We start from the raw sequence: 15,365 nt of genomic DNA, 5'->3' as shown, positions 1-15,365 counted from the left end.
ATGAACATGGCAGTAACTTGGCAAACCAAGCATGCCACTGGAAAGATGAGATGATTTCGGTCGAAATCGATATAAAGATCACCGGAAACGGATGCACGGTTTGCAAATGGCAAGCAAAACAAGAATGACACGAATCTGCGAATAACAGCATGATAGCACTTAAAATGCAACAAGTAACAATGCTACAGCACCCCAACATAGCAACAAAGCATATGACAGTAATCTGCAAGAGATGCTTGACAAAAGATGAACACTGAGCTACCGCTAGTTTACAACATATCAAGCTCAAACAAGCATGGCAAAAGTGCAAAAGATAACAGGATCACAGACTTGGTGGAAAACTGGACATGGCAGAAAACAGCATCAGGTAGCAATGTTCAGAGCACGAAATCAACATGCTACAGGAACTTAACATAGCAAAACAAGGCATGAAAGTGTTCTACTAAATGCACGTGACAAAAGTCCCTTACTGACCATAAGCCAAAAAGGACCAGAAGATATGATGGCAAGCATGTAAACATAGCAAGTTTCGTTGTCAGGTTTCAGACTTAGCAGAAAACAGAGCATGGCAGAAATAATAATATGTAGGCCTCTTTATGAGCTTGATGCACTCACTACAGAGCAATGCATGGCAAACCAAGCACACCTACAGCAAGAAGGCATGTTTATGAAGCTAACCATGGCAAGAACACAAGCATATCATGTATGGATCAACTACAATAAGCTTGGCAAAATTGCATATCATGTTAAGAATCTGCCAAGATTGAGTCATGCTATGGTACTCCATAATTGCAAACAAGGGCAGGAATTGATCTATTACAACTATATCTGCAAAACATCCTTACTGAACATCTCCAAAATATGCATGGATCTCTCTGTAGCATCAATTTTACATGGCAACAAAATAACAGCAGACAAGGACTTAGAGAAATCACTAAGTCCCTGAAATCCGAAATATTTCGGAGCCTACTTTGCATGCTTGTGCTAGTCACCAAAGAGATCACAAAAGTACATGGCATACACCCTTAGAAAGATGGCATGGCATACAACAAAACACATGTAGATCACATGCTCATAAGATGCACAGATTAAATGATACAAAAATGACAAATCTCCAAGTTCTGTTAAGAACCAGCAGATAACAGCAACTAGCCCTCTTCCAACAGAGATTTGGGCATCACTATGACCTCTAATGAACATTGTGCAATTGAACAAAATGTAGAGCATTACGAGTCGAACAATTTGACATATTACACGCGCGAAATGGAGCTATATGCAGAGAGTTATGCATTTAGGAACATGAGCATATGCTGGAAAAGATTGAGGACTTGGGAATTTTCGGGGTCGCGAGAAAGTCAACTCACGAGGGATCTTCCAGATCCGATCGAGCGAAGGGGCTCGGGCTCGGGGCCCTGCTCTCCGGCGACAGAGGAGGAGAGGGAGAGGCCGGAGGGAGGCGCCGGCGACGGCTACGGCGGCGGGGCGGCAGCACGGCGACGGGGCACGCGGCGCACGGCGACGGCCGGCGGCGGTGACCGCGGCGGCGGCCGGATCCTGGCGCGGGCGAGCGCCTCGGGCGGCGGCGGCGGGCCCGGCGGGCCGGCGGCACGGGGAGGAGAGAGAGGGCGCGGCGCGCGGGATGAGGTGGCGGCGTCCTATTGGTTGGAGGCGGCGGCGGAGCGACGTGGCGGCGTCCTATTGGTTGAGGTGAGGTGGCGGGTGGACGTGTCCGGCGCGGGTGGACTTTGTCCGGCGGCGCGAGGTGGAAGACGCTAGGGTTGATCTGCGATCTATTTCGGGAGGGGAGGCAAATATATAGGTAGAGGGAGTTAGGAGGCTCCAAATGAGGTGCGGTTTTCGCCCACATGATCGTGATCGAACGACCTAGAGCATGGAAGAGAGTTTGGTGGGTTTTGGGCTGGTTTTGAGGGGGGGTTTTCTGCACACACAAATGGACTTTGCGGATGCCCGGCTAACCGTTGGAGTACCAAACGACCTCCAAATGGAACGAAACTTGACCGGTGGTCTCCGGGTGGTATAATAAGGCCACTTGACAAGCCTCGGTCCATTCCGAGAAAGTTTGACACCTGCACACGAAAAAAAACAAGAGGGATGCACCGGAGGAGATAGGAGCGCCGGATTGCAAAACGGACAACTGGAAAAATGCTCGGATGCATGAGACGAACACGTATGCAAATGCAATGCACATGATGACATGATATGAAAATGCAAGACATGACAAAAACAAAAGGGAAGACAAAAACCGACCACGGAGGGAATAACATAGCACATAACCGAAAATGGCAAGAGTCGGAGTTACAAATATGGCAAGTTACATACGGGGTGTTACAATATTAGTCTCAACATTTATAGGATTACCTGACATATAATGTTTGATTCTTTGAACGTTCACCACCTTCAGATTTGTGCCTTCGAAATTGTTGATTTTTATGGCACCGGAACGATAGACCTCCTTGATAACATAAGGACCTTCCCATTTAGAGAGAAGTTTTCCTGCAAAAAATCTTAAATGAGAGTTGTATAACAAGTCATAATCGCCCACATTAAATTCACGCTTTTGTATCCTTTTGTCATGCCATCTTTTAACTTTTTCCTTCAACAGTTTGGCATTCTCATAGGCTTGGGTTCTCCATTCATCAAGTGAGCTAATGTCAAATAGCCTCTTCTCACCGGCAAGTTTGAAATCATAATTGAGCTCTTTAATAGCCCAATATGCCTTATGTTCTAGTTCGAGAGGTAAGTGACATGCTTTTCGATAAACCATTTTATACGGAGACATACCCATAGGATTTTTGTATGCAGTTCTATAGGCCCATAATGCATCATCAAGTTTCTTGGACCAATTCTTTCTAGATCTATTAACAGTCTTTTGCAAAATTAATTTAAGCTCTCTATTGCTCAATTCTACTTGACCACTAGACTGTGGGTGATATGGAGATGCAATTCTATGATTAACGTCATACTTAGCAAGCATTTTACGAAAAGCACCATGAATGAAATGTGAACCACCATCAGTCATTAAATATCTAGGGACTCCAAACCTCAGAAAAATAACTTCTTTAAGCATCTTAATAGAGGTGTTATGATCAGCACTACTAGTTGGGATAGCTTCTACCCACTTAGTAACATAATCAACAGCAACTAAGATATGTGTATACCCATTAGAGGAAGGAAACGGACCCATATAATCAAAGCCCCAAACATTAAATGGTTCAATAACAAGTGAATAATTCATAGGCATTTCTTGACATCTACTAATATTACCAATTCATTGACATTCATCACAAGATAAGACAAACTTACGGGCATCTTTGAAGAGAATAGGCCAATAAAAACCAGATTGCAATACCTTATGTGCAGTTCTATCTCCAGCGTGGTGCCCTCCATAAGCTTCGAAGTGACACTTGCGTAGGATCTGTTCCTGTTCATGCTCAGGTACACAACGTCTAATAACACCATCTACTCCTTCTTTATAAAGATGTGGGTCATCCCAGAAGTAATGTCTTAAATCATAGAAAAACTTTTCTTTTGTTGATATGTGAAACTAGGTGGTAAAAATTTAGCAACAATGTAATTAGCATAATCAGCATACCATGGAGCAGTACGAGAAGCATTTATGACAACTAATTGTTCATCAGGAAAGCTATCATCAATAGGTAGTGGGTCATCAAGAACATTCTCTAACCTAGATCAGTTGTCTGCAACGGGGTTCTCAACTCCCTTTCTATCAATAATATGCAAATCAAATTCTTGTAGCAAGAGAACCCATCTAATAAGTCTAGGTTTAGCATCTTTCTTTTCCATAAGATATTTAATAGCAGCATGATTAGTGTGGATAGTTACTTTAGAAATCAACAATATAAGGTCCGAACTTATCACAAGCAAATACAACTGCTAAGAATTCTTTTTCAGTAGTAGCATAATTTCTCTGGGCATTGTCTAGAGTTTTACTAGCATATTGAATAACATTTAATTTCTTATCAACTCTTTGCCCTAGAACAGCACCTACAGCATAATCACTAGCATCACACATAATTTCAAAGGGTAAATTCCAGTCAGGTGGCTGAACGATAGGTGCAGAAATCAAGGCTTTCTTAAGTATTTCAAATGCTTCTACACAATCATCATCAAAGACAAAAAGTATATCTTTTTGTAATAGATTAGTCAGAGGCCGAGAAATTTTTGAGAAGTCCTTAATGAACCTCCTATAAAAACCGGCATGACCGAGGAAACTTCTTATACCTTTGATATCCTTGGGACACGGCATCTTTTCAATAGCATCAACTTTAGCTTTATCAACTTCAATACCTCTTTCAGAAATTTTATGCCCCAAGACAATGCCTTCATTAACCATAAAGTGGCACTTCTCCCAATTCAAGACAAGATTAGTTTCTTCACATCTCTGCAAAACTCGATCAAGGTTGCTCAAGCAATCATCAAAAAAGGATCCATAAACGGAGAAATCGTCCATGAAAACCTCACATATGTTTTCACAAAAGTCAGAAAATATAGCCATCATGCATCTTTGAAAGGTAGCAGGTGCATTACATAAACCAAAAGGCATACGTCTATAAGCAAAAGTACCGAAAGGGCAAGTAAAAGTGGTCTTTTCTTGATCATCAGCTGACACAGGTATTTGAGAGAACCCAGAGTAACCATCTAGAAAGCAAAGATGTGTATGTTTGGATAATCTTTCTAGCATTTGATCAATGAAAGGCAAAGGGTAATGATCTTTTTTAGTAGCTTTATTTAATTTACGGAAATCAATTACCATCCTATAACCTGTAATAATTCTTTGCGGAATCAATTCATCGTTATCATTAGGAACGACAGTAATACCTCCCTTCTTAGGGACACAATGGATAGGACTTACCCACTGACTATCAGCAACGGGATAAACTATACCTACCTCAAGGAGCTTTAGTATTTCCTTTCTTACCACTTCTTTCATCTTAGGATTCAGCCGTCGTTGGTGATCAATAACTGGTCTGGCATCTTTCTCCAAATTTATTTTGTGTTGACATAGAGTGGGACTAATGCCCTTAAGATCATCAAGAGTATATCCAATAGCAGCACGGTGCTTCTTCAGAGTTTTCAATAATTTCTCTTCTTCATGCTCTGAAAGGTTAGCACTAATAATAACAGGATATATCTTCTTTTCATCAAGATAAGCATATTTAAGAGTATCAGGTAATGGTTTAAGCTCAAACACGGGATCACCCTTGGGTGGAGGAGGATCCCCTAGGATTTCAATAGGCAAGTTGTGTTTCAGAATAGGTCCCTATTTAAATAATACTTCATCTATTTCCCTTCTTTCATTCATAAACATATCATTCTCATGGTCTAGCAAATATTGTTCTAAAGGATCATTAGGAGGCACGGCAATAGAAGCAAGACCAATAATTTCATCCTTGCTAGGCAATTCCTCATCACGAGGTTGTCTACGAAATTTAGAGAAATTAAACTCATGAAACAAATCATCCAAACCAATAGTAACAACATCCTTTTCACAGTCTATCTTAGCATTAACAGTGTTCAAGAAGGGTCTACCAAATATAATGGGACAAAAGCTATCTTGTGGGGAACCAAGAACAAGAAAATCTGCAGGATATTTAGCCTTCCCACACAAGACTTCAACATCTCTAACAATCCCAATCGGTGATATAGTATCTCTATTGGCAAGCTTAGTGGTAACATCAATATCTTCTAACTCAGCGGGTGCAATATCATGCATAATTTCTTGATATAAAGAAATAGGTATTGCACTAGCACTAGCACCCATATCACACAAGCCATGATAACAATGATCTCCTATTTTAACAGAAATAATAGGCATGCCTACAACAGGTCTATGTTTATCTTTAGCACTAGGCTTAGCAATTCTAGCAGTTTCCTCACAGAAATAAATAACATGCCCATCGATATTATCAGCCAAGAGATCTTTAACAATAGCAATATTAGGTTCAACTTTAACTTGCTCAGGAGGTGTATAAGTTCTAATATTACTTTTATGAACCACAGTTGAAGCTTTAGCATGATCCTTTATCCTAACAGGAAAAGGTGGTTTCTCAACATAAGCAGTAGGAACAATAGGATCATTATAAGTGATAGTCTTTTCTTCAACTTTAATAGGTTCAACTACTTTTACTTCTATGGGAGGATGATATTCAAACCACTTCTCCTTAGGGAGATCAACATGAGTAGCAAAGGATTCACAAAGAAGCTACTATCTCAGAGTCAAGTCCATATTTAGTGCTAAATTTACGGAAAACATCGGTATCCATAAAAGATTTAACACGATCAAACTTAGGTGTTATACCTGACTCCTTACCTTTGTCGAGATCCCAATCTTCAGAGTTGTGTTTAATTCTTTCCAATAAATTCCATTTGAATTCAATAGTCTTCATCATACAGGAACCAGTACAAGAAGTATCGAGCATGGAGCGATTGTTGTCAGAAAGCCGAGCATAAAAATTTTGAATAATCATTTCTCTTGAGAGCTCATGATTGGGGCATGAATATAACATTGACTTAAGCCTCCCCCAAGCTTGAGCGATGCTTTCTCCTTCGCGAGGCCAAAAATTATATATATATATAATTACGATCATGATGAACAAGATGCATAGGATAAAACTTCTGATGAAATTCCAATTTCAATCGCTTGTAGTCCCATGATCCAATATCATCACATAGCCTGTACCATGTCAATGCATCTCCCTTCAAAGATAAAGGGAAGACCTTCTTCTTGATAACATCATCGGGCATACCTGCAAGCTTAAATAATCCACAAAGTTCATCCACATAGATTAAGTGTAAATCGGGACACAATGTTCCATCTCCTGCAAAGGGATTAGCTAGCAGTTTCTCTATCATACCCGAAGAAATTTCAAAGTAAACATTTTCAATAGGTTCAGTAGGTTGAGGAGCAACTATTTGCTCTACTGGTCGGGGTAAAGATACCCCGACAAGCCCCTCAAAGGATTACTTTCCATGGTAACAAGTGACGGTAAATTTCAGCACACTATATAAATTTTTCCTTACCAAATTCCACCTACCAAAGGCGCTTCACTCCCCGGCAATGGCGCCAGAAAAGAGTCTTGATGACCCACAAGTATAGGGGATCTATCGTAGTCCTTTCTATAAGTAAGAGTGTCGAACCCAACGAGGATCAAAAGGAAATTATAAGCGGTTTTCAGCAAGGTATTCTCTGCAAGCACTGAAATTATCGGTAACAGATAGTTTTGTGATAAGGTAATTTGTAACGGGTAACAAGTAACAAGTGTAAATAAAGTGCAGCAAGATGGCCCAATCCTTTTTGTAGCAAAGGACAAGCCTGGACAAACTCTTATATAGAGAAAAGCGCTCCCGAGGACACATGGGAATTATCGTCAAGCTAGTTTTCATCACGCTCATATGATTCGCGTTCGGTACTTTGATAATTTGATATGTGGGTGGACCGGTGCTTGGGTGCTGTCCTTACTTGGACAAGCATCCCACTTATGATTAGCCCCTATTGCAAGCATCCGCAACTAAAAAAGAAGTATTAAGGTAAACATAACCATAGCATGAAACATATGGATCCAAATCAGCCCCTTACGAAGCAATGCATTGAAAGTGCGTTATATCGACTAGAGGAGGGTGAATAGGCAATTTTTATGAATTCTTCACTCAGGAATTTGTAGGTGAGGAAATTCCTTAGCGAAGAACTACTTGCAGCGGAATAAGTACTCAAAAGTAAACATAGCAGAATACAAGCATGGTCATCATGATGAAATGAAGACGAGCACAGAGTACAGAAAGCGTAAACACAGGATAGCACAGGATGAAGACAAACAGATTGAAGAAACTGAACTGAGGAAATTGAGAAAGTCTTCAGTCAAAGTCTTCAAACACAGATATGAACAAGTGCACAACACAGTTATGAGGAAATGAAGAGTTGAGGAAATAGAACCAGTAAGCTTGGTGAAGACAATGATTTGGTAGACCAGTTCCTACTGTTGTCTCAGTTGTACGTCTGGTTGGAGCGGCTAGGTATTTAAACCTGAGGATACACAGTCCCGGACACACAGTCCTCACCGTATTCTCCTTGAGCTAAGGTCACACAGACCTCGCCCAATCACTCGTGGTAAGTCTTCAGGTGACTTCCAAACCTTCACAAACTCGGTCACTCGGCGATCAACAATTCCTCTTGGATGCTCTAGACCATGACGCCTAACCGTCTGGAAGAAGCACAGCCTTCAAAGGTAACAAGCATCGGATCCACGCAGGATCAATCTCTTCAGTGATGCTCAATCACTTTGGGTTTGTAGGTGTTTGGGTTGGCTTTCCTCACTTGATGATTTTCGCTCAAAGTCCTCGGAGGATGGGATGCTCTCAAATGACAAGTGTCAGTTTCTCTCGGAGCAGCCAACCAGCTAGTGGTTGTAGGGGCGGCTATTTATAGCCTAGGGAGCAGCCCAACATGATAAGACATAAATGCCCTTCAATAATATGACCGTTAGGTGGGTAGATATTTTGGGACAGCTGGCGCATAGCACAGCAACGATCGGAAATTTGAGTATCAAATTCCTCAGGGCTATCATGTTCCTCACTATGTAGGCAATCTGCACTGGCGAATTCCTAACTCCTCAGTCAGAACAAATTCCTCAGCGACTAGAAGAACTTCGTCTCTGTCATTGAAGAAATTGACTGAGCTGTTATGAGATTTCCAATGGCTTCACTCGAAGGGATTGGTAGGTGTAGGATTTTGAGTTGAGCATCACATGGAAATTTTTCCTTAGTATTTCCTCGACCCCCTTTAACAGTACGGTGTTTCCTATGACTCAAGAAAGAGAAAATGAAACTACGAAAACAAAAGTCTTCACGCTTCATGTTCCTCGAATGGATACCTAGTCTTCAAGGTCACACCAATTTCTTCACTTTCAAAGTCTTCAGAAAGTCTTCAGAAATCCAAAGTCTTCAATCGAAGAACTTCATTTTTAGGGGTCGACTTTCTCTGTAAATATCAAACTCCTCATAGACTTATAGACCTGTGTACACTCATAAACACATTAGTCCCTTAACCTATAAGTCTTCAATACACCAAAATCACTAAGGGGCACTAGATGCACTTACAATCTCCCCCTTTTTGGTGATTGATGACAACATAGGTTAAGTTTTCAACGGGGATAAACATATGAAGTGTAAATACTGAAATTGAGGAATTTGATTGCAAGATATAGAAGAACTCCCTTGAAGATGTGCATAGTGAGGAATTTGCTTTTGAAGCAATGCACACTTGAAGAGTAGAATCATGGAGATCTCCCCCTATATCTTGTAATTCATACACGCATTTGACATATAATATGAAGAATTTGAAAATGCATGATGAAATATGGCGACTGATGTAATTCAGCATGCGTGGATTAACGTTAATGAGGAATAAGCATGCAGAAAATCACAACAAAAGTATCAGGCCACCATAGAGTTTAAGTTTACAACTCGATCCAGCAAAGTCATCAGAAGAACGGGAGTTGTAACTTAGCAAAAAAACGCCCATATAAGATAGATCCGCTTGAAGACTAACTCAAAGTTCTCCCCCTTTGTCATCGAATGACCAAAAGGGTTGAAAATGAGGACTAACGCCCCTGAAGAATATCATGATGATGAAGGAGCGCCAGCGTTGTTGGGGTCGTTTGTTGATGTAGGGCCTGCCGCAGTGTCGTCCAAGTCTTCATGCTCGTCGGTTTCGCGCGATGAAGAATATGAGCTGGCCACCAAGGAAGGAACCTTGATCTTCTTGTATTTATTCGATGGAGGAGCATACCAGTCAAAATCTTCCTTGAGACCCATTTTCTTCAGATCTTCTTCGCTATAAATGTGAGACAGAACAGCCCAGGTGCGACTGAAGACTTCATGGAGGTAATAATGGTTCTTCTTCACTGCATTATGTGTAGCAGTCATGTTGTGAAGAATAGAACCAAACTGACGCTTAACCCAATTATGGTTTCGATCCACCTTCTGGTGAAGACTAAGGAGCAGCTCACGGTCAGTCATCACTCTTGGAGCTGTGGCTTGAGGAGTAGACTTGGGTGCATTGGCTGCAGAATCATGAGTGGCGGAGTCACCATTGGTGGAATAAGATGCAGCTTTGTGAAACTGACCATCCAATGGACGAATGCCTTCATCAATAACAGTAGGTGCCTTGCCCTTTTCATCAGCTGAGGAATAGGTCCGCTTGAGGACTTCGATTGGGGGCAAGTAGCTGAGGTGATTCTGAAAATCAGCCTTATAGTTGAGTGAAGACCTTGTTCTGAGGAATCTCTTGATCCAAGGAGCATCAGGCTTCAGCTCAAACGGAGAGAGAGCGACATTGGCCAGAGTCCTCATGAAGAAATCATGATAGTTGGCAGGGATGCCATGCATGATGTTGAATAGCAGATTATTCATGATGCCAACGACTTCTTCATCATTCGAGTCATGGCCTTTGATTGGACTCATAGTCTTCGTCAGAATGCGATAGACTGTTCTTGGCACATAGAGCAATTCCCTCACGAGGAATTTGGTCCTTGGGGCTTGACCAGGTTTCAGAGGCTTCATAAGAACTTGCATATAATTGGCAGTCAGTTCAGGCTCTTGGTACAGGCAACGAGCTCCTTCAGGTGGAGGACTGATGGGCAGGGCGTGAAGTAATTCAGAGGCCGGTGCCTTATAGTGAGTGTTTTCGGTCATCCAGTCCAAAACCCAGGAGTTCACATCGTCAGCATCTCCTGTGATGTGCAGTGTTGCGTAGAATTGAAGAATGAGCTCTTCATTCCAGTCAACTATGTCTGTGCAAAAGTTGAGGAGGCCTGCATCATGAAGCACACTAAGGACAGGTGAGAAGCATGGCAGTGATTCCATGTCCACATGAGGAATATGCTCGTGGTCGAAGACTTTGTCCTTGTTGAAGAGCAATGACGAATAGAAGTTGGCCTGGCTGGCGGTCCAGAAGCGCTTCCTTCTAAGACGAGCAAAATCATAGGGATTATAGTCAGTGAAGAACACGTGCTCGCTGAAGAAGTCATCAGCCTTGAATTTCTGCTTCTTTGAGAATGGATCCTTTGGCTTGGGCTGAGGAGTGTCAGTCAATTGCATTATCACCTCAGGAATCGCAATCTCAGGTTCCATAGGCTGAGGAATTTCAGCTTCTTCTTTAGTGACAGCCTGGGTCTTCAATTCTTCATTTACATTTTCATCAGCACTAGTGGCTGGAATTTCTTCATGGACAGATGGAGTCTTACGAGGTTCTTCAGATCCCATTTGTACTTCAGTAGCAACGGGGGACTGAGGAATTTGTTGAAGTGGTGTGAATAGAGGAGAGTTGGGGTGCTGACTTTCCCAAAAGTCATCATTCATCACTGGAGCAGTGCTTCCAATGTCCACATCTTCTTCTTCCATTTCTTCAACGCCGGCCTCTTCAGCAGTGAACTGAGGCATAGGCGAGGAGACAATTGGTGTTGAAGGGATTGTATCCACTTCAATTTCTTCATCCAACTGCTTTGATGAAGCAGCCGAAGGATTCTCTTCATCGGATTCACTTGGAATCACATAATCTTCATTAAAAGAAACAAGGTCCTTTGATGGCATGGTTGAGATAGGAACAGCATCAATTGGATTTGCCCTCAACCACTTTCTCATATCCACATATTTCCCAAACCAAAAGTCAAACTCGGCCCTACCGAAACTTTCTATCCGGCGCCACCGAGTTCTGTTGACATAGCCATTGCCACAAACCCTAGTCAATTCGGTCTCACCGATAGGGATCTCGGTCTCACCGAGATGGGATTGCAAACTCTCTGTTTCCCTTCGTAACGTTTCGGTCTAACCGAGATGAGCGATCGGTCCCACCGAGTTCGCAATGCAAACTCTTTGCTTCCCCTTCGTAACGTTTCGGTCCAACCAAAATGAGCGAATCGGTCCCACCGAGTTTGCCTGACCAACTCTCTGTTTGCTTATTACCAAAATCGGTCCCACCGAGTTTGTGTAATCGGTCTCACCGAGATTACGTTATGCCCTAACCCTAATGAAATTGGTCCCACCGAGTTGACATGTTGGTCCCACCGAAAATCCTAACGTTCACATTTTGAACTGAATCGGTCTGACCGAGTTTTCTGATTCGGTCCCATCGAGTTTGGTAAATTGTGTGTAACGGTTAGATTTTGTGTGGAGGCTATATATACCCCTCCACCCACTCTTCATTCGTGGAGAGAGCCATCAGAACATGCCTAAACTTCCATCATACATTTTCTGAGAGAGAACCACCTACACTTGTGTTGAGGTAAAGATATTCCATTCCAACCACATAAATCTTGATCTCTAGTCTTCCCCAAGTTGCTTTCCACTCAAATCATCTTTCCACCAAATCCAATCCTATGAGAGAGAGTTGAGTGTTGGGGAGACTATCATTTGAAGCACAAGAGCAAGGAGTTCATCATCAACACACCGTCTATTACCTTTTGGAGAGTGGTGTCTCCTATATTGGTTAGGTGTCACTTGGGAGCCTCCGTCAAGATTGTGGAGTTGAACCAAGGAGTTTGTACGGGCAAGGAGATCGCCTACTTCGTGAAGATCTGCCCTAGTGAGGCAAGTCCTTCGTGGGCGATGGCCATGGTGGGATAGACAAGGTTGCTTCTTCGTGGACCCTTCGTGGGTGGAGCCCTCCGTGGACTCGCGCAACCGTTACCCTTCGTGGGTTGAAGTCTCCATCAACGTGGATGTACGATAGCACCACCTATCGGAACCACGCCAAAAATCTCTGTGTCTACATTGCGTTTGCTCCCTCAAACTCCTCCCTTTACCTTCATATGCAATTGTTTTACATTCCGCTGCTATACTCTTAGAATTGCATGTGTAGGTTGATTGCTTGACTTGTGCTAAATTGTTAAAATCTGCCAAGACTTAAAATTGGGAAAAGGCTGGATTTTTTATTTGGTCAAGTAGTCTAATCACCCCCCCCCCCCCCTCTAGACATATTTTCGATCCTACATCTTGTCTTTTGATGCCAAGGTCATAGCTAATATTCCTATATGCACAATGAACATGCCAGATTTTTGGAGTTGGGCACATGAGAGGAATGGTACCTTTTCTGTTAAATCTGCATATCGCATGCTAGTCTCTACTAGACAGCGAAGAGAGGCCTGGCTGGAGGGCCATGCGGGTCTCTCAGGCCTTAATTCAGAAGAGGGATCATGGAAAGCATTGTGGAAGATTCAAGTTCCTGCAAAAATACGCATGTTTCTCTGGAGATTATCTAAACATTTCCTGCCCACGGAAGATGTTAGAGCACATAGACATATGTCAGATACAAGTTCATGCGGATTATGTGGGGCGCCGGATTCATGGAAACATTCTCTCTTAGAATGCACGGTCGCCCGATGCACTTGGGCGCTACTGGAGGAAGAGCTTGGTTTCGAGATAGCTACCATATCTGAACCGGGGGCAAAGAATTGGCTGTTTGCACGGATGGAGAAGATACCGCACGACAAGTTTGTGCTCACGGCGGTAACGCTCTGGGCCATATGGACCACCAGACGAAAAGCTATCCATGAAGCGATTTTGCAAACCCCACATGCAACAAAAGAGTTCATCACTCGCTTCATCAGGGATTTAGAGGTGGTGAGGGAGAAGAGAGCTACGACCCCTACTCAGAGGGTAACAAGAGTGGCTACACTGCACCACCAGCGGACTTCGTAAAGATACATGTGGACGCAGGGATCAGGGCACAGAGAAGGGGGTCCGCGGCCGCTATCTGTCGAGACAGTCAAGGCGTCTACTTAGGCAGTGCGGCATTGATAATAGATGGGGTGTACGACCCCGCAACCATGGAGGCTATAGCCTGCCGAGAGGCTATTTCATTAGCACAAGACCTCCAAGTTCATAATCTTGTCATATCTTCAGATTCAAAACAGGTGGTCAATGACATTGTGAAGGGCAGTCAAGGGGTGTATGGAGCCATCATCAACGAAATTCAAGCCAGATCGGCCACCTTTCCTTGTAATTTTATTTATAAGTCGAGCTGTTAATTTTGAAGCTCATAAACTTAGCTAAGTTTGCTCTTACTTTAGCTCAGGGGCGTCATGTGTGGCTTGGCCAGCCACATGACCCAGTTTGTATCCCACACTCTGTGGAGTTTAATCCATAAAAGGCTTTTACCCAAAAAAAAAAAACAGCCGCACGCTCCCCTGCTCTCGACGACCTAGCCGCCGGACGACCGGAGCAGGCGCAGCCGCGGAGGCGTAGAGCTCGCCCCCGCTGGACGCCGCCACGCCGCGGAGACCTCGACACCCAGCCGGTCGCGGACTCGCCGCCACCGAGGGAGCCAGCCCGGGGAGGCGGGCAGCTCGTCGCCCAGGGCCCAGGTCCTGCGGAGCTTGCCTGGCCGTCGCCCATCGCCTGCGGCAGCCGACGCCTGGCCGTCGTCCATCGCCTGAGGACCTCCGAGGCTCCCCTGCCCGCAGTCCTGCCTGCCCGCTAGATTTCTTCTCTGTCAAATTTCTCTCTAGACTCTCTGTCTTATTTCATTTATGCTTGTTCAGTGATGTGCTGCAGTGTGCTGCTAGCTAGTTTAGTTTAGTTCTAGTTGGTAGGTTTCTTCTGTCTAATTTAATTTATTTGCTGTAGGCTTTAACTAGTTTAGTTCTAGTGAGTAGCTACTAGCTAGCTCTAGTAATCTTAAAAAGTTCAGGCTTATTGAACGAATGGATATGGAGAAAATGGCTATTTTGGTAAACAAATTCAATTTATTGTTCAAAATTTGATATTTTAAACAGAATCCGGAAAAAAAATCTAGTGAATACTACATGTTTTCAGTAGTAATCTGGGAAAATTTCTGTTTATTTGCCCAAAAGGATTCCGAGATAATCGATTCTTTCTTCAAACGAGCGTTTCATTTCTCGGCGTAAACTTTGAGCCCACCCTCCATTTCCTTTCTAGATTCGCCATTGGCTCAGACTGAGTGTTTTGCCCACTGAAAAAAATAGCGCGCTATAGCGTCGCTAATAGCACGCTATAGCGTATTGAGAATTGTCTCGCTAAATATATCGGTGTACAATGTTTCATTAATAGCACGCTATAGCGCGATATAGCACGCTAATAGCATATTTTGAGGTTGCCGCTATTTTGCTGTAGCGTGCTATTTTTTTCATTGGTTTTGCCCCCACGAAGCTTACTGGTAGTTCTTCAAGATGATTGCCTTCAGAGATGCTGGCATGGAGGACTATTCGGAGCTATCATCCATAGCTATGGAGATTGCAGCCGAGCTCAACGCTTCTTTCATCAATGCAAACATAATCGACACCCTACTGAGAGCAAATCTCAGTGCCCGG

Source organism: Triticum aestivum, chromosome 3D (genome assembly GCF_018294505.1).
Source record: "Triticum aestivum cultivar Chinese Spring chromosome 3D, IWGSC CS RefSeq v2.1, whole genome shotgun sequence".
NCBI lineage: Eukaryota > Viridiplantae > Streptophyta > Magnoliopsida > Poales > Poaceae > Triticum > Triticum aestivum.
The sequence above is the reverse complement of the archived record's forward strand: the minus strand, read 5'-3'. Positions refer to the sequence as shown.